Source organism: Schistocerca gregaria, chromosome 2 (assembly GCF_023897955.1).
Source record: "Schistocerca gregaria isolate iqSchGreg1 chromosome 2, iqSchGreg1.2, whole genome shotgun sequence".
Classification (NCBI taxonomy): domain Eukaryota; kingdom Metazoa; phylum Arthropoda; class Insecta; order Orthoptera; family Acrididae; genus Schistocerca; species Schistocerca gregaria.
This window is the reverse complement of record NC_064921.1, coordinates 990,385,870-990,405,564: the sequence shown is the minus strand read 5'-3', so window position 1 is coordinate 990,405,564 and position 19,695 is coordinate 990,385,870. Positions and strand designations below refer to the sequence as shown.

Here is a 19,695-nt window from a genome sequence, read left to right as displayed (position 1 = left end):
GAATCCTGCCTCGGGCATGGATGTGTGTGATGTCCTTAGGTTAATTAGGTTTAAGTAGTTCTAAGTCCTAGGGGACTGATGACCTAAAATGTTAAGTCCCATAGTGCTCAGAGACATTTGAACCATTTTTGAACATACCTGGGTATGACTTTGGAAAGGACCCTAACAAATAAAGCCCAATTACGTAAATCTGCTGCAAAACTGAAGAGCCGTAATAGCCTTCTTCAGCGTCTAGCTGGCACATCATGGGGAGCTGACGACGCCAACACAATGAGAACATGTGCTCTAGGACTCGTCTATTTCTCAGCAGAGTACTGCTCGGCAGTATGGCTTAATAGCTGGCATACCCACCTTGTGGACACTCAACTTCGTCACACTATGCGTATCATATCTGGAACATTACTTGCTACTCCACTCCAATAACATACCACCTCCTCACATCAGAAGACAAAAACATCTTGGTCATCTGTGGTCAAGAATACTGAATAACTCGTCACTCCCAATTCAGGAAGACGTGAGACAGCTAGAATCATCCAGGTTGAAGTCCCGTAAACCGGCATGTAAAACGGTCATGGAATTGTTAAGCAACCATTTCGACCCCAAAGACAGCTAGCGGAAAGAATGGACATCCTCTACGCCACAGGGCATCTTGAAAGTTGAAGATCCAACAGCAAGGCTCAATGGTTTCAGCTTGCCAAGATACACTTGGAGCAGGCTTAACCGTTCTAGATGTGGTGTGAGAAGATGTGCTTCGATTCTTCATAAATGGGGTTGGGTAGACACCCCATACTGTGACTGCTGACGTTCCACAAACAATGAAGCATATAGCAGTGGACTGCCCCCTCCGTGCCCTCCCTGCAAATCTAGTGGATACGAACGTGGTTACTTCCGAAGTGGTGTATTGTACCAGTGGCTTAGATTTGAAGATCTAAACTGTATTTTATGTGTTATTATGATTGTTATGTATCATACGCTAAATAAATAAAGTACTCCCGTACCATATGAGCTCTTGATCTTCATACAATTGGCTGTCTTTCCTCCAAAGGTCTCTTTAATTTTCCTATAGGTGGCATCTGCCTTTTCCCCAGCAGTGCATGCTTCTAAAGCCTTGCATTTGATTTCTAGGCATCCCTGCTTAAGTCATTTTGCAGTACGTCACTCTCATTTCTTAGACAGCTATATTCTGTTTTACCTGCTTCATCTGCTACATTTTTATGTTTTCTCTTTTCGTCAGTTGTATTCACTATCTGTAACGGATGAAGTTAGTCAAGAATGACTCTGACTATCTACATCTAGATGTAGATGTAGATGTGGACGCCAGAGAGCCACGATGGTTGGAGCTCACGGATGTTTAGGTAGGAAATGGAACTGGAGACGCGACGGCCGCTGAGATTACAAGGCGGCTGCAGCCATCTGCGGGCGACACGTTCTGCTGCGAGTCGGGGCTGTGATTACTTTCAGTGCTGGCGGCGCGACACGTAACGAGAAGCCCGGCCGGCTGTCAGCGGCCGTAAACGCTGCGTTTATTACGCAGCGACACACACAAAGCGCTCAGCCGAGTCGGCGTATAAAACGGATGCGCGCCCCCAGCCGCCGTTACTTTTGTTTGTTTCGGAACGTCGGATTTACACAAACTTGTAAACAGCGGTCGTCGGCCGCTCTCCACTTTGTAGCGACCGGCTCGCCCCTTAATGACTGCCGAGCCCGTTATTACCTCCGGCTCTGGCCGCCGTTTTCTGCGCCCCTTTTACGGCCCCCATAAACAACTGTGAGGGAGCCGAGGGCGCCGGTGAACCGCCGGAAGACGAAGGAAAGGAAACACCAATTACGCCCTCGAAACCTATGGGGAGAAAAGACCCTGTCCCGAAAAAATATATATTTCATCACAATGGTGCCAACAAAATTCCAATAATAAACTTTGCCTGGATGGCCTGATGCCTGTTATACGCGGGAGAAGTTCTTACCTAATTCGACTGCGCCGGCTCGTGCGCTGCTGGGTAACCTTACTGGCTGGCGACACGGAAGTCTAGAATGATCTAGAACGGGTTTCATTGAGCCTAGAGAGGCGAAGCAAAGTTCGCAAAATTCTGTTTTTATTTATTTATTGTCGCTACTGGTTTCGGGTAATAACCATCGTTACAGTATCTGCATGCAGCAGCCAAAAAAATATACACTCCTGGAAATGGAAAAAAAGAACACATTGACACCGGTGTGTCAGACCCACCATACTTGCTCCGGACACTGCGAGAGGGCTGTACAAGCAATGATCACACGCACGGCACAGCGGACACACCAGGAACCGCGGTGTTGGCCGTCGAATGGCGCTAGCTGCGCAGCATTTGTGCACCGCCGCCGTCAGTGTCAGCCAGTTTGCCGTGGCATACGGAGCTCCATCGCAGTCTTTAACACTGGTAGCATGCCGCGACAGCGTGGACGTGAACCGTATGTGCAGTTGACGGACTTTGAGCGAGGGCGTATAGTGGGCATGCGGGAGGCCGGGTGGACGTACTGCCGAATTGCTCAACACGTGGGGCGTGAGGTCTCCACAGTACATCGATGTTGTCGCCAGTGGTCGGCGGAAGGTGCACGTGCCCGTCGACCTGGGACCGGACCGCAGCGACGCACGGATGCACGCCAAGACCGTAGGATCCTACGCAGTGCCGTAGGGGACCGCACCGCCACTTCCCAGCAAATTAGGGACACTGTTGCTCCTGGGGTATCGGCGAGGACCATTCGCAACCGTCTCCATGAAGCTGGGCTACGGTCCCGCACACCGTTAGGCCGTCTTCCGCTCACGCCCCAACATCGTGCAGCCCGCATCCAGTGTTGTCGCGACAGGCGTGAATGGAGGGACGAATGGAGACGTGTCGTCTTGAGCGATGAGAGTCGCTTCTGCCTTGGTGCCAATGATGGTCGTATGCGTGTTTGGCGCCGTGCAGGTGAGCGCCACAATCAGGACTGCATACGACCGAGGCACGCAGGGCCAACACCCGACATCATGGTGTGGGGAGCGATCTCCTACACTGGCCGTACACCTCTGGTGATCGTCGAGGGGACACTGAATAGTGCACGGTACATCCAAACCGTCATCGAACCCATCGTTCTACCATTCCTAGACCGGCAAGGGAACTTGCTGTTCCAACAGGACAATGCACGTCCGCATGTATCCCGTGCCACCCAACGTGCTCTAGAAGGTGTAAGTCAACTACCCTGGCCAGCAAGATCTCCGGATCTGTCCCCCATTGAGCATGTTTGGGACTGGATGAAGCGTCGTCTCACGCGGTGTGCACGTCCAGCACGAACGCTGGTCCAACTGAGGCGCCAGGTGGAAATGGCATGGCAAGCCGTTCCACAGGACTACATCCAGCATCTCTGCGATCGTCTCCATGGGAGAATAGCAGCCTGCATTGCTGCGAAAGGTGGATATACACTGTACTAGTGCCGACATTGTGCATGCTCTGCTGCCTGTGTCTATGTGCCCGTGGTTCTGTCAGTGTGATCATGTGATGTATCTGACCCCAGGAATGTGTCAATAAAGTTTCCCCTTCCTGGGACAATGAATTCACGGTGTTCTTATTTCAATTTCCAGGAGTGTATAACAACCAGAAATGTATAGAGTACAATAAATTACACATGTGGTGGTTCAACTTAATACTTACAAAAAGTTCATAACAGTGTGTCATTAACTTATCACGTTATGTCATATTCCTGTGGCAATGTTATTAACAGCATAGCTCGGGCCACAACTTCGTGAAACCGCCCCCGAGTACAGGTCGCGCCGCGATTTTCTCAATGAAAAAGCCGCCTATCACTCGAAAACTGGACTCATTTCATATGAGAAAAATTTACGAACGACTCGCTACCTGCCCCTTGATTGGTGCTGCTTTCTATTGTCAACTTGTAAGATTATTTCCAAAGAAACATTAGAGAACGTTAACAGCTGCTGTCGCTAATGGCTGAGCAATATGGTCGCATTGACGTACTTTCATGCCTGTATTCGTTAGGTTTCGCTGTTTTCTGTAAATCTGGTACAAATATATGACGTTCGTCGACTGAGCACGAAACTTTGTCTTTCTCGAGCAAGGAATTGCCGTTCGGAGTGGCCATGCGGTTCTAGGCGCTACAGTCTGGAGCCGAGCGACATCTACGGTCGCAGCTTCGAATCCTGACGCGGGCATGCTTGTGTATGATGTCCTTAGGTTAGTTAGGTTTAATTAGTTCTGAGTTTTAGGCGACTGATGACCTCAGAAGTTAAGTCGCATAGTGCTCAGAGCTATTTGAACCATTCGAGCAAGGAATTGCTCAAAATACACCTTGCACTTTTTCCTTTGGCGTATAACTGTGCTTTGTCACCAGGCCTTTAAAATTTGCATTCTGTCAAAGAAATAAAGTAAATATGAAAACAAATTCTGAAGTTTGGTCCTTTTTTTAGTATGTATTACTCTACAAGATACATCAGTGGCATATGTGCCATTAACACTTTAAACAACGTCATAAATGGCCAGTTTCCAGAGATTTGATATTCTTCTAAGTGACGAGTCACCAAAGTGTTAACACAGCCTCAGCAGAACTGTTGAACATAAAAAAGAACAAACGAGTATCCATGCTCAAGAGGTGGTGTCTCACTTGTGAAAGCATAGTTATAACGGGTTATCGGTTAATTGTAAACAAAGACTAATCGACCTCAGATGTGTAATATCACAAACAAATGAAGGTAAAGATATAGCTAGTGAGGTTTGGCCCATTTAGTGTTAAAATGTACTAAAATATACTGCAAAAAGTCAATTCTAGACACAAATATGATGAATATATATTATCAATGTAAAAGTCAGTTGAACAAGAGTGTAAGGAAAAAAGATAAAAAAATGATGATTTATCAGAGCCAGTAGTGTAACAATGTAAAATGTGTAATAGTATTAATTAACATGTAAGTGGAGATAACGAAAACATGGCCGGCCGTTTTGGCCGAGCGGTTCTATGCACTTCAGTCCAGAATCGCGCTGCTGCTACGGTCCCAGGTTCGAATCCTGCCTCGGTTATGGATGTGTGAGATGTCCTTAGGTTAGTTAGGTTTAAGTAGTTTCTAAGTCTAGGGGACTGGTGACCGCAGCTGTTAAGTCCCATAGTGCTCAGAGCCATTTGAACCATTTTGAAAACATGGATAATGTGAGCAGTAATATTACGGGATGATATAACAACCACAGCATTCCATATACACAGGTATGTTGGTGACTAATCGTGTTAAGATTTAAGTATCAGGAAACAGCTTTTTGATAAAGTTGTGGAAAAATTACAATCATTGTAACAGAGAAATACCATTTATTGTAAGCTGGATGCAAATGGCAGGTACGGGAAACGACAAAACTGTCTCATGAAATAAAATTGATAGAATTAAGAAGAGAAATAGAGACACAACCTGCCGAAGATGCGTAAAATCGAAAGGCTTGCGCCAGACTGCGGGCCAAATGACAGTATTATAATTAGTTTCATCTGAAACGACTACGTGTGGTACATGTGTGTCAATCCTGAGTATCCTAAAGACTGTAGTGTAGAGCTCCGGTGCATTACGCCTTGGAAACCAGTGACGAGGAAATCTCTGGAATGTTGTAAGTTTACGACGGTGATTACAGATTTATTTTAGCGGATTAGTAAGAAGAAATAGTTTGGAACTGATATGGCATCTTCGTTGTGTACTTTTCATGAGAGCGCTACATTTGAACATAACACATTTACTCTTTGTAAACTCAGACCTCGCTGCTACTACGCGTGGCTGCGTGTGTAGATTCGAAGGCTGGTGCGACAGATAAGAGACGACGATCCACATCGCTGGACACAATTTTGTCATTGAGTTCAGTAGATTGTTACATCTGAACCGAGATTTTTGCCTAACGTTGTTCGGTCGGATGAAGTGCAACTTAAATTTAATGGAACTGTCAACAGGCATAATAGTGTGTACTGAACTGAAGGCAGTCCTCACATTACTGTTGAAAAAGCTGCGAATTTACCAAGTGTAAATGTATGGTGTGGTTTGTCTCCAGGGGACTCTATCGGGCCTTTCAGTTTTGAAACTGCTGTAAATGGACAAAAATTCATAGCAGTGCTTTCTGGCATTCGTGCGATGTACGGTAATGATAGGTTTCATTACTACTAAGATGGTACGTCTCCGGACTATCATATGGATGCGCAACCATGCCTGGGTCAGAATGCAGCAGATCTGTGGACAGGATGCAGAGGGCCAATCGATTTTCGCGCACGCTCTCCAGACCTTGCTCCGCTCGATTTTTTCTTTTGGCGCACATTAACGGTTCTGGAGTACCGTCGTGAACAACTTAACCTGGACATCGTTTGGCATGACTTTCAAGCGATATACGCAGAAATCTCACTGGTGCGAAGTACAGAATCAGTCGTGACTCAGAGATGTATCTACGTCGAAGGCCGCCATTTTGAACATTTGCTATAACTGGTTTCCGTTTGACCAAAAAGGACACATATTTTTAAGAATTGGACTATAGCATTACTTTCCCCAGAAATTTAACCTTGAAGGGTGTAAAGCAAATTTTTAATGGCAGTTCAAAAGTGTGTAAATGTTCTCAGGTTTCCAACAGCGACGAGCGTTCGGAGACCTGGCGATCGATTTGGTCTTGTGTTGTTTCAGCAGCCGGCTTATCTTTCCCGACACGGAGCCACTGAACGGTAAGCATGTTTCTTTTCCGGCTTTTCGTCGATGATCTTATTGTGAGTCCTCCTTAAAATAACTTCGTCTATTTGATGGACGTTATAGGCGTTGTCCCTGCAGACCGTGCGTGGGTGGATCGGCTGATGGGGGAGGTTATCGGCGCCTGATATCATCCCTGCACTAAATGCAGTGATTTCAAGCAGGGCTCACAATAAGACCAGCGACGAGGAGCAGGAAATGAAACTTGCTTTTTTGCCATACTGTGTCTCCGTGTGGGCCGAGAGAAGCCGCCTCCTGAAACGGCACGAGATTAATTAGACCTTCTGGTCTCCGAAAAAATTTTGTCAGTTACTGAGACCAGTTAAAGACGGAGCAGGTCTCAGAACACCTTCGTCTACAAGATTGCTTTGTGTATGGTCAGTCTTACGGCAAACATTGCGCACCGTGAACAACGCGGGAAGGAGCATGAGATGTTTTATCACCTAAGCTAACCCGAGAAATCTGCTTTAGCTGAGCGTGCTTTCGAAAGCGGACACCGGTTAGAATTTCACGTAACATCCGTCGTGGCTCGCACTAACAGCTTCTGGGTTTGTGTAATTAAAGAAGTCATTGCAATAGAACACCCCTAATAGAGACGCTGGCTGCAGCTCAGCGAGGCGTTGATTCTAGCGATCGGGAGGATCGAACACTGAGTCAATGTATTCCAGTATATGGTGCGTACGTCACAAAGGTAGACCTGAGCTCTCTCGCCCGCTGCATTCAACAGACAAACTGCGTTTCTACACCTGTTAACTCGTATCTAGGTGGGCTCAAATGGTTCAAATGGTTCTGAGCACTATGGGACTTAACTTCTGAGGTCATCAGTCCCCTAGAACTTAGAACTACTTAAACCTAACTAACCTAAGGACATCACACACATCCATGCCCGAGGCAGGATTCGAACCTGCGACCGTAGCGGTAGCGCGGTTCCAGACTGAAGCGCCTAGAACCGCTCGGCCACAACGGTGGGCAGTTCTTAAGTATTTCAACAGTTAAACATAACGAAGTCCTCACTCAATCTGCTTCCTATCACATGAAACCCTCCTTAAAAGCTACTATCCGTACTCACCAGGCGTTCACCAAATAGTGCCACTTTCTCTTTCGAGATTACCTGGCTCCCCGTGCAGCGGAAGCTATCGGAGGGGTAGCCCTCCGTCACCAAACTCACACACAAAAAGAGCCTTCGACTAAGGTGGGTAAACCTCTCTGTTTAGGTATTGGAAACCTAAGTTGGTCATCCTGTGCTCTCCTTCGAACGAGAAGCAACATAGTCTGCTCTCAGCGGACGATGACCAACTCAGCGTTTCCTACAAAACAAAACCGAAACCCCACATTAAAACACACATTTATATTCAATAGGCCTTATTTGAGTGCTCAGTCTTTCTGAATGAGTTCATGAATTGAGCTGAAATCAGGTAGTAAAGTGAATAAGTTGTACGGAATTCGACAAGCGTCTTATTAAACGACTTCACAGAGGCGTTTCAGAGTGCTTGACCGAAAGCTCGTGTAATTCTAATCACTTGACGCGGCTGGAAATGCGAGAAGTTGTTTGTTATTCAATGTTTACTGCCGCAAGTTTCTACGCTCTTACAGTTAAAGAGTGTGCATACACTTTTCTGGCGCACCCTGTGTTTGAAAGCTGGAAGACATAAAAGAGATAAGGCAACATACTCCGTTGCAGGTAAAGCGCGTATCAGACTGCGGCATAGCAGAGGCAAACTACACGAGACCATGCTCTACATCTACATCTACATCCATACTCCACAAGCCACCTGACGGTGTGTGGCGGAGGGTACCTTGAGTACCTTTATCGGTTCTCCCTTCTGTTCTAGTCTCGTATTGTTCGCGGAAAGAAAGTGTGTCGGTGTGCCTCTGTGTGGGCTCTAATCTCTCTGATTTTTATCCTCATGGTCTCTTCGCGAGATATACGTAGCAGGGAGCAATATACTCATTGACTCCTCGGTGAAGGTATGTTCTCGAAACTTTAACAAAAGCCCGTACCGAGCTGCTGAGCGTCTCTCCTGCAGAGTCTTCCACTGGAGTTTATCTATCATCTCCGTAACGCTTTCGCGATTACTAAATGATCCTGTAACGAAGCGCGCTGCTCTCCGTCGGATCTTCTCTATCTCTTCTATCAACTCTATCTGGTACGGATCCCACACTGGTGAGCAATATTCAAGCAGTGGGCGAACAAGTGTACTGCAACCTACTTCCTTTGTCTTCGGACTGCATTTCCTTAGGATTCTTCCAATGGATCTCAGCCTGGCATCTGCTTTACCGACGATCAACTTTATATGATCATTCCATTTTAAATCACTCCTAATGCCTACTCCCAAATAATTTATGGGATTAACTGCTTCCAGTTGCTGACCTGCTATATTTTAGCTAAATGATAAAGGATCTTTCTTTCTATGTATTCGCAGCACATTACACTTGTATACATTGAGATTGAATTGCCATTCCCTGCACCATGCGTCTATTCGTTCCAGATCCTCCTGCATTTCAGTACAATATTCTATTGTTACACCCTCTCGTTGTACTACAGCGTCATCCTCGTAAAGCCTCAATGAACTACCGATGTTATCCACAAGGTCATTTATGTATATTGTGAATAGCAACGGTCCTACGACACTCCCCTGCGGCACACCTGAAATCACTCTTACTTCGGAAGGCTTCTCTCCATTGAGAATGACATGCTGCGTTTTGGTATCTAGGAACTCATCAATCCAATCACACAATTGGTCTGATAGTGCATATGCTCTTACTTTGTTCATTAAACTACTGTGGGGAACAGCCGGCCAGAACGGCTGTGACGCTGCGGCAGCTGCGCCGCAGCGATTCCCGAGAACGTGTAACGGGGCGCCGGCTCATTTGAAAGGAAGACGGCGGGTGGAGGCACCGCCCCGGCGCTGACCGCTGGCCGCAGCTGCTGCGAGAGCGCTAATCCGGGGCGGAGGCGTACTCCGGCCAGTGTCCGGCAAAGTGCCGGCGCACCGCCAGCGCCGCGGCGCTCCGCGCTAATTGCCAACACGCGGGCGCGCCCGGGGGGCGTTCCGGCCTCTTTGTGCCCTCATCAGCAGTCGTGTAATTGAATTTTCGCCCGGTAGCGGCGGCGCGCCCACCTCGCCGGCGTCGGGGTGGGCGCCGCGCGCGCACAATGCCCCTCGCGCTGTCGCGCAAATCGGCGTGAAGCCTTTTCGACTCCGCTCGCTCCTTTCTTCCTGCCAACCCCTTCGGCCCGGCGAACCCCCGCCGCGCGCCGCGCGGAGGTCCCGGCGCCGCTCCTCGTGTACTGCGCATCAGACACTGCCCTCTCCATTGTCTCCCCTTTTATATGTTTTCATCAGAGCGGCGGAGTACGTCCGCGTTCGCGCTCTCGCTCGTTCCCTCGTCGCCCGCTCTCGCCTCCCCGCGGGCCCCGGAACGAGGCGTGCGAAAATTATCGGCGAGTTCCCGATAGATTTATTTCCCCAAAAAGTAGCGCCGGCAACATCTGTCGTAGACGCGTACAATGGGAGCGAACCCCTTTTGTCGGAGCGGACCTCCCAGGGCGCTCGCCAAAGGGCTCGCGGGGCGCTGGAGACCGCCCGGTGCGAAGTCGACCCCCGGCTTTGTGGCCTTATTAACGACAAGCATTTGGCGCCGCAAATAACCTGCTAGGCGCTGCCAACACAGCGGCCGAGCCTTGTACTCTCTTTCCGGTCGGACAGCTGCTGCTGCGTAACTGAAGTGTCCCCTGCTGTTTTAATGCCGTAAGCGCCTGGGAAGCTTACTCAGATGTATGCATCGGAGCCCTTCATTTCTTCGCTGTAGCTATTCATCATCTGCCGTTCGCGGCGTTGGCCTAGTTGGTGCAACGGCAGGCAGAAACTGTAACAAATGTTCTCTTTAGAAAGGAGGATCAGCACCCTTTTTCGTTGCTGTAAGCATTTCCGAACGTTGTATGAACGTTACCCCGACAGCACATTGCTTTTGGGAAAACGCAAATCATTGTGTGCAGCATTGGAAAATTGCGCAGGTCGCACCAGTGTTCAAGAAGGGTAGTAGGAGTAATCCATTTAACTACGGACCTATATCATTGACGTCGGTTTGCAGTAGGGTTTTGGAGCATATACTGTATTCAAACATTATGCATCACCTCGAAGGGAACGATCTATTGACACGTAATCAGTATGGCTTCAGAAAACATCGCTCTTGTGCAACGCAGCTAGCTCTTTATTCGCACGAAGTAATGGCCGCTATCGACAGGGGATCTCAAGTTGATTCCGTATTTCTAGATTTCCGGAAAGCTTTTGACACCGTTCCTCACAAGCGACTTCTAATCAAGCTGCGGAGCTATGGGGTATCGTCTCAGTTGTGCGACTGGATTCGTGATTTCCTGTCAGGAAGGTCGCAGTTCGTAGTAATAGACGGCAAATCATCGAGTAAAACTGAAGTGCTATCAGGTGTTCCCCAGGGAAGCGTCCTGGGACTTATGCTGTTTCTGACCTATTTAAATGACCTGGGTGACAATCTGAGCAGTTCTCTTAGACTGTTCGCAGATGATGCTGTAATTTACCGTCTAGTAAGGTCATCCGAAGACCAGTATCAGCTGCAAAGAGATTTAGAAAAGATTGCTGTATGGTGTGTCAGGTGGCAGTTGACGCTAAATAACGAAAAGTGTGAGATGATCCACATGAGTTCCAAAAGAAATCCGTTGGAATTCGATTACTCGATAAATAGTACAATTCTCAAGGCTGTCAATTCAACTAAGTACCTGGGTGTTAAAATTACGAACAACTTCAGTTGGAAGGACCACATAGATAATATTGTCGGGAAGGCGAGCCAAAGGTTGCGTTTCATTGGCACGACACTTAGAAGATGCAACAAGTCCACTAAAGAGACAGCTTACACTACACTCGTTCGTCCTCTGTTAGAATATTACTGCGCGGTGTGGGATCCTTACCAGGTGGGATTGACGGAGGAAATCGAAAGGGTGCAAAAAAGGGCAGCTCGTTTTGTATTATCGCGTTATAGGGGAGAGAGTGTGACAGATATGATACACGAGTTGGGATGGAAGTCATTACAGCATAGACGTTTTTCGTCGCGGCGAGACCTTTTTACGAAATTTCAGTCACCAACTTTCTCTTCAGAATGCGAAAATATTTTGTTGAGCCCAACCTACATAGGTAGGAATGATCATCAAAATAAAATAAGAGAAATCAGAGCTCGAACAGAAAGGTTTAGGTGTTCGTTTTTCCCGCTCGCTGTTCGGGAGTGGAATAGTAGAGAGATAGTATGATTGTGGTTCGATGAACCCTCTGCCAAGCACTTAAATGTGAATTGCAGAGTAGTCATGTAGATGTAGATAGACGTAATTCGTGGTATACGTAAGTCTCGCCAAATTAACGGCCGAGATTTTTCCCTCACCAGGTTTGCAGACAGTCCGTTCCCCATACCGTCTCAAATCGTAGTATCGCGACGTCTGATGCCGGCATAATAATAAAATACAATCAAGATGCCGAACAGGGACACATAAAGTGCAGTGAAAACATCCACCTCTTAGGAGTTTCAACCATTAACTTTTCTATCTTTAATCTCGTGACCTGGAACTCGAGTAAAGCGAACTGCTATTCTTTATAACTCATATCTGTGTTGTGCTGAGTCCGCAGCTCGTGGTCGTGCGGTAGCGTTCTCGCTTCCCGCGCCCGAGTTCCCGGGTTCGATTCCCGGCGGGGTCAGGGATTCTTTCAGCCTTGTGATGACTGGGTGTTGTGTGATATCCTTAGGTTAGTTAGGTTTAAGTAGTTCTAAGTTCTAGGGGACTGATCTACATCTACATCCATACTCCGAAAGCCACCTGACGGTGTGTGGCGTAGGGTACCCTGAGTACCTCTATCGGTTCTCCCTTCTATTCCAGTCTCGTATTGTTCGTGGAAAGAAGGATTGTCGGTATGCTTCTGTGTGGGCTCTAATCTCTCTGATTTTATCCTCATGGTCTCTTCGCGAGATATACGTAGGAGGGAGCAATATACTGCTTGACTCTTCGGTGAAGGTATGTTCTCGAAACTTTAACAAAAGCCCGTACCGAGCTGCTGAGCGTCTCTCCTGCAGAGTCTTCCACTGGAGTTTATCTATCATCTCCGTAACGCTTTCGGGATTACTAAATGATCCTGTAACGAAGCGCGCTGCTCTCCGTTGGATCTTCTCTATCTCTTCTATCAACCCTATCTGGTACGGATCCCACACTGCTGAGCAGTATTCAAGCAGTGGGCGAACTAGCGTACTGTAACCTACTTCCTTTGCTTTCGGATTGCATTTCCTTAGGATTCTCCCAATGAATCTCAGTGTGGCATCTGCTTTACCCACGATCAACTTTATATTATCATTCCATTTTAAATACTTCACTGAACGTCTCAGACCCTGCCCATAGGTCGCAGAGACAAATTTGAAATTTCTTAAACAGCCTCAAGCAATGATTTAGTACTTAAAAAGACAGTATCACTATACTTATCCATCATATGATTCGAAGATTTTTCCCAAAGACATTAAATGGACAGTTTCGAGAAACTACATTGTATCTATATTCGTTTGTCACTCTGAAAAACAACTTTTGCGTAATATATGTTTCACTGCATTCTACATCAGTGTGTCACGCATACATTTGCGCGAGCATCCACGAACCACAAACAACCGGACTCGCGCAAAACGGTAGATTTTAATGCTATGGCGTATTCAGTCTTTTTATTGAATCTTGTTCACGTAATTACGGTTAACGGGAGAGCTTCCTGAGTGAAAATAGGCTAAACGAAGGAGCAGCCGTATCTGTCTAAATAATTGTATTTGCATAAAATCTCCGACGATATTAATGGAAGCCTAGCAACAACTGCGCAAGTCAACGTGCTTCGGTAACAGTCGACAGGAAATGGCACTGCAGAAGCTCGGCCCTTTCACAGGTTCGTTATGCTGGCAGTTGGTTGCCGAGAAAAGTACGTCAGCGAGCGGTTCCCGCAATGAGCGTTGGCTGCATATGTAACGTGCGGGAAGTCCGAGGGACGCCTTTCGTCACGGAGGAGCGTGGCTCAGCGGCTTCTTCTCGTCGTATAATATCGCTGTCGGACAAGTGTAGACTGCGTCCCGAACCACACATTTCACGACACATAGCTGTCGGACAAATGAAGACTGTCTCGAGTCACACATTCCACGGGACTGAAGCTTACGGCAACTTCTATAAGAAGCCACTTTTCATTTAGACCGGAGGACGAATAGTATTTCTGTTACAACTTATATAAAGCCACGCAAGTCAAAATAAACGTGGGCGGCAGACATGGTTTATATACTGTGATGCCCTGTTACTCAGTTCTGAGTATGATTAAGTGGCAATGTGTTGCTTGTATCGACATTTCCACTGTTTGACTGCCGAAGTAAAGGAAATATGAATGCCCTGAAATCGGCACTCATCTGACCAGAGCACGGTTTCCACTTACACTCTATTACTAAAAAGTCGGAAAAAAGAACCTCTCAGCAGTAAGACTAGTTGGGAGTATTTTCACAATTTTTAGTAACATTGAAAGAGAATGTTTTCACTATTTTTCCAGATACATAAATCTATGTTAGAAACTAATGCAGAGATACGTTTTTACTATAACAAAATTCCACAGTCCGAATAGGTTGAACAATAAGGCTCATGAATGAGATTTTCACTCTGCAGCGGAGTGTGCGCTGATATGAAACTTTCTGGCAGATTAAAACTGTGTGCCGGACCGAGACTCGAACTCGGGACCTTTGCCTTCCGCGGGCAAGTGCTCTACCAACTGAGCTACCCAAGCACGACCCACGCTCCGTCCTCAATATCCTTTCTTTCAGGAGTGCTATTCCTGCAAGGTTCGCAGGAGAACTTCTGTAAAGTTTGAAAGGTAGGAGACGAGGTACTGGCAGAAGTAAAGCTGTGAGGACGGAGCGTGGGTCGTGCTTGGGTAGCTTAGTTGGTAGAGCACTTGCCCGCGAAAGGCAAAGGTCCCGACTTCGAGTCTCGGTACTGCACACAATTTTAATCTGCCAGGAAGTTTCAAATAAGGCTGATGGACTGTGTAACCTTAAAACTAATCGGTCTTGGAAAGCTAGAGGCAGATGAAACTTGAAAATAACTATTCTATGTACATGGTGCACACGGTGCACAGGTATATACACACATCAAAATACACTCCTGGAAATTGAAATAAGAACACGGTGAATTCATTGTCCCTGGAAGGGGAAACTTTATTGACACATTCCTGGGGTCAGATACATCACATGATCACACTGACAGAACCACAGGCACATAGACACAGGCAACAGAGCATGCACAATGTCGGCACTAGTACAGTGTATATCCACCTTTCGCAGCAATGCAGGCTGCTATTCTCCCATGGAGACGATTGTAGAGATGCTGGATGTAGTCCTGTGGAACGGCTTGCCATGCCATTTCCACCTGGCGCCTCAGTTGGACCAGCGTTCGTGCTGGACGTGCAGACCGCGTGAGACGACGCTTCATCCGGTCCCAAACATACTCAATGGGGGACAGATCCGGAGATCTTGCTGGCCAGGGTAGTTGACTTACACCTTCTAGAGCACGTTGGGTGGCACGGGATACATGCGGACGTGCATTGTCCTGTTGGAACAGCAAGTTCCCTTGCCGGTCTAGGAATGGTAGAACGATGGGTTCGATGACGGTTTGGATGTACCGTGCACTATTCAGTGTCACCTCGACGATCACCAGAGGTGTACGGCCAGTGTAGGAGATCGATCCCCACACCATGATGCCGGGTGTTGGCCCTGTGTGCCTCGGTCGTATGCAGTCCTGATTGTGGCGCTCACCTGCACGGCGCCAAACACGCATACGACCATCATTGGCACCAAGGCAGAAGCGACTCTCATCGCTCAAGACGACACGTCTCCATTCGTCCCTCCATTCACGCCTGTCGCGATACCACTGGAGGCGGGCTGCACGATGTTGGGGCGTGAGCGGAAGACGGCCTAACGGTGTGCGGGACCGTAGCCCAGCTTCATGGAGACGGTTGCGAATGGTCCTCGCCGATACCCCAGGAGCAACAGTGTCCCTAATTTGCTGGGAAGTGGTGGTGCGGTCCCCTACGGCACTGCGTAGGATCCTACGGTCTTGGCGTGCATCCGTGCGTCGCTGCGGTCCGGTCCCAGGTCGACGGGCACGTGCACCTTCCGCCGACCACTGGCGACAACATCGATATACTGTGGAGACCTCACGCCCCACGTGTTGAGCAATTCGGTGGTACGTCCACCCGGCCTCCCGCATGCCTACTATACGCCCTCGCTCAAAGTCCGTCAACTGCACATACGGTTCACGTCCACGCTGTCGCGGCATGCTACCAGTGCTAAAGACTGCGATGGAGCTCCGTATGCCACGGCAAACTGGCTGACACTGACGGCGGCGGTGCACAAATGCTGCGCAGCTAGCGCCATTCGACGGCCAACACCGCGGTTCCTGGTGTGTCCGCTGTGCCGTGCGTGTGATCATTGCTTGTACAGCCCTCTCGCAGTGTCCGGAGCAAGTATGGTGGGTCTGACATACCGGTGTCAATGTGTTCTTTTTTCCATTTCCAGGAGTGTAAGTTTTACATCACCTCTGCTCCTAGAGTTCCAGAACCTGTACAGAAAATTGGAATAGAGATTAACATAAACATCATTTCCGCCGTTCTTATTGCTCATGAAAACCACACATTGCATGTTGTCCACCTTCAGAGGTGGTGGTTCAGATTGCTGTACACACTTGTACCTCAAATACCCAGTAGCACATTCTCTTGCATTGATGCATGCTTGTATTCGTCATGGCATACTATCCACAAGTTCATCAAGGCACTGTTGATCCATATTGGCCCACTGCTCAACGCCGATTCGACGTAGATCCCTTAGAGGGTTGGTCGGTCACATCGTCCATAAACAGCCCTTTTCAATCTATCCCAGACATGTTCGACAGGGTCCATGTCTGGGAACACGCTGGCCCCACTAGTTAAGCGATGTCATTATCCTGAAGGAAATCATATACACGATAGGGGCGCGAATCGTCGTTCCATAAGACGAATACCTCGCCAATATGCTGCCAATAGGGTTGCACTATCTGTCGGAGAATGGCATTCATATATCGTACACTTGTTATGGCACCTTCCATGACAACCAGCGGCATACGTCGGTCCCACATAATGCCACCCTAAAACATCAGGGAGCCTCCACCGTGATGCACACGCTGAACAGTGTATGTAAGGCGATGACTGTCTGTTTGAAGGCATATGCGACACTCATCGGTATAGAGAACCTGATACCAAATCTTGAGCGGTCCATTCGGCATGATGTTGGGCCTATCTGTAACGCGCTGCATGGTGTCATGGTTGCAAAGATGTACCTCGCCAAGGACGTTGGGAGTGAAGTAACACATCATACAGCCTATTGCACACAGTTAGAGTCGTAACACGATGTCGTGCGGCTGCACGAAAAGCATTATTCAACATGGTGACGTTGCTGTCAGGGTTCCTCCGAGCCATAATCCATAGGTAGCGGTCATCCACTGCAGTAGGAGCCCTTGGGCGGCCTGAGCGAGGCATGTCATCGACAGTTCCTGTCTATCTGTATCTCCTCCACGTCCGAACAACATCGCTTTGGTTCCCTCCGAGACGGCTGAACACTTCCCTTGTTGAGAGCCCTTCCTGGCACAAAGTAACAATGCGGACGTGATCGAACCGCGTTATTGACCGTCTAGGCATGGTTGAGCTACAGACAACACGAGCCGTGTACGTCCTTCCTGGTGGAATGACTGGAACTGATCAGCTGTCGAACCCCCTCTGTCTAATAGGCGCTGCTTATGCATGGCTGTTTGCATCTTTGGACAGGTTTAGTGACATCTCTGAACAGTCAGAGGGACTGTGTCTGTGATACAGTATCCACAGTCAACGTCTGTCTTCAGGAGTTCTGGGAACAGGGGTGATGCTAAACTTTTTTTGATGTGTGTATATTAGTCCTAATTTCTTGCAACACGCGTTCAGTAAGCTATGCTGCATTACTAGACAGGAAACGAATTCTTGATATGCGTGCATAATGCTTACGAAAGGCGCTTTCTTATTCTAGTACAAGTGTTACACCCCACGGGATCTTGTCTGACACCCTGCAGAAACAACACTAGCACGTGAAGATGTCGTCATAACGGCTGATTCTTTGAAATCATCCTGGAATTGTGACAGTGCTTTGATTAGACACTCGGCACTAGAGCTCTGGAGTCAGAAGAAACAATGATAAGTGTTGGGGTCAAAACTATTTTCAGTCTTCACCATTATCACCGCGTCTTCACACACAAAGAAGATTCCCGTATCAAATTTTCCTTGTGTGGTGAGCGTACTGTAAGACCTTCAGTACACACACCATCACATTATTTGGCTTGTCGCTCTTACGAAGTAGGCGAGTGTCAACAATATGTCTCGTGGTCTTATCGTGGCGTGTTTATCTTCTGCCGTTAGGTCAGACGATAGAAATGCCACTTGCACGCTTAGAGTAGCAGATTGACGGTGACCAACTTTAAACAGAGCTTGATTAATTTTCACACACATTTATTAAAATAAAAACAAGCATAAAAAATTACTTAACTTGGTTCTGGATGCTATTTACAATTGACACTCTGAAGTTCCTTTGGTATTGGTACGTTAATCTTATTCTCACATATATCTCTGATACTTGACAAAAGTGTCTATACATTTATCTTCATGGCTATGTACAGGAATAAGGTAATCTTATTAGGCGCAGACTGAAACTTGACTATAGACTGGTGCAGACTGGTGCAGACAAATGCAGGCTGACTAATCGGCGGTCTGTACACTCGTTATAATACCTCGTGCGTTCAGGTATCACTGCGCGAGTGTGATCCGCGAGGAGAAAAGGTTCTACGATAGCAGCAATCTCATTGGCTGCGTTACATATTAATACGCGGATCGGCGGAAGCAGAATTTGGTCCGTCTCTATGGCAGCGACTGCGGAAACGCACGAGCGCTGCGCCTGCGCTGTGGGGCGCGCTCTAGTGGGAAAGTTGTGTACGCGCTGACTACGCTGAACTATGTACACAACACCTCGTAACTGTGAAAACCAGAAGAGGCGAGAACACTCCAGAGATGGCTGTTTTGAGTAGATTTTGACATTAAAACTTTTTCGTGAAGAGAGCAGACTTAACTTTTTGACACTGCCGTTGCTAACAGAACTGCTCCACTAACGCGATGCAAAGGAAACCAGTAAATGGGCGGAGACCGGCCGACAATGATCCCGACGTCCCACGGCCCCGGTCTAAAAACATCCCGAGTCGTACCTGGGTGCTAAAAGGGGAGAAGGGGCTACGACGTAACAGCAGGCGCGAGCCAGGGCATCCCGCTTACGTATGCACCCTGGCGTCCGGCCGGAATAATCTTGATATATGGAGCCGAGGGGCAGAGTTATTAAGACGTGCCCGCCTCATTTTGTCTCGCTGGCTTCTTTTCAGCACTGCTTTGCAAGCCCGTGTCCGGGACATATATTACTTGTCAGCGGCGTCAAAAACATACAGATGCGAGGGGCGTGTCGCAGGCCGGACCCGCTAAGACAAAAGCGCGCGCCGGTGTGGGGGCGCAAAAAACTGGCCACGGGCGAGTCGCGACGCGGACGCAAAAAGGTCCCCGCTCCCAGTGGCGTTGGCCGCCGCCATCTATCACCGCCTCGCTGACCCGGCCGCCATTCAGGCGCTGCCCCCGTTCCACGATTACCATAAAACGGCGCGCTTGTTTGACAACGCGACGCACAAAGCTCACCGGCGGTGCGACGCCCTGCTGAAACAAGAAAGTGGCGCGCAGAATGGCGAGCGGGACGAGTAGGGGGGGGGGGGGGGGGGGGGAGGCAGTTTCCGTGTCGTTTTCATGCACGACTGGTCTGTTTGTTTGAGAGCAGTCGGACCGGCGGCGTGTCTGAAGAGATTTGATTTA

The 19,695-nt window shown here is 48.2% G+C and overlaps 1 protein-coding gene and 1 non-coding gene across 2 annotated transcripts in view; one reads left to right on the top strand and one right to left on the bottom strand.

The window, feature by feature from the left end:
- LOC126335490 (protein big brother) overlaps positions 1-19,695 on the top strand; it is a 215,149-nt gene that overhangs the window by 85,635 nt on the left and 109,819 nt on the right. The gene's annotated exons all lie outside the window — the stretch shown is intronic.
- Trnap-cgg (transfer RNA proline (anticodon CGG)) lies at positions 14,450-14,524 on the bottom strand. The gene has a single exon. It is a non-coding gene; the product is annotated as a tRNA-Pro (tRNA).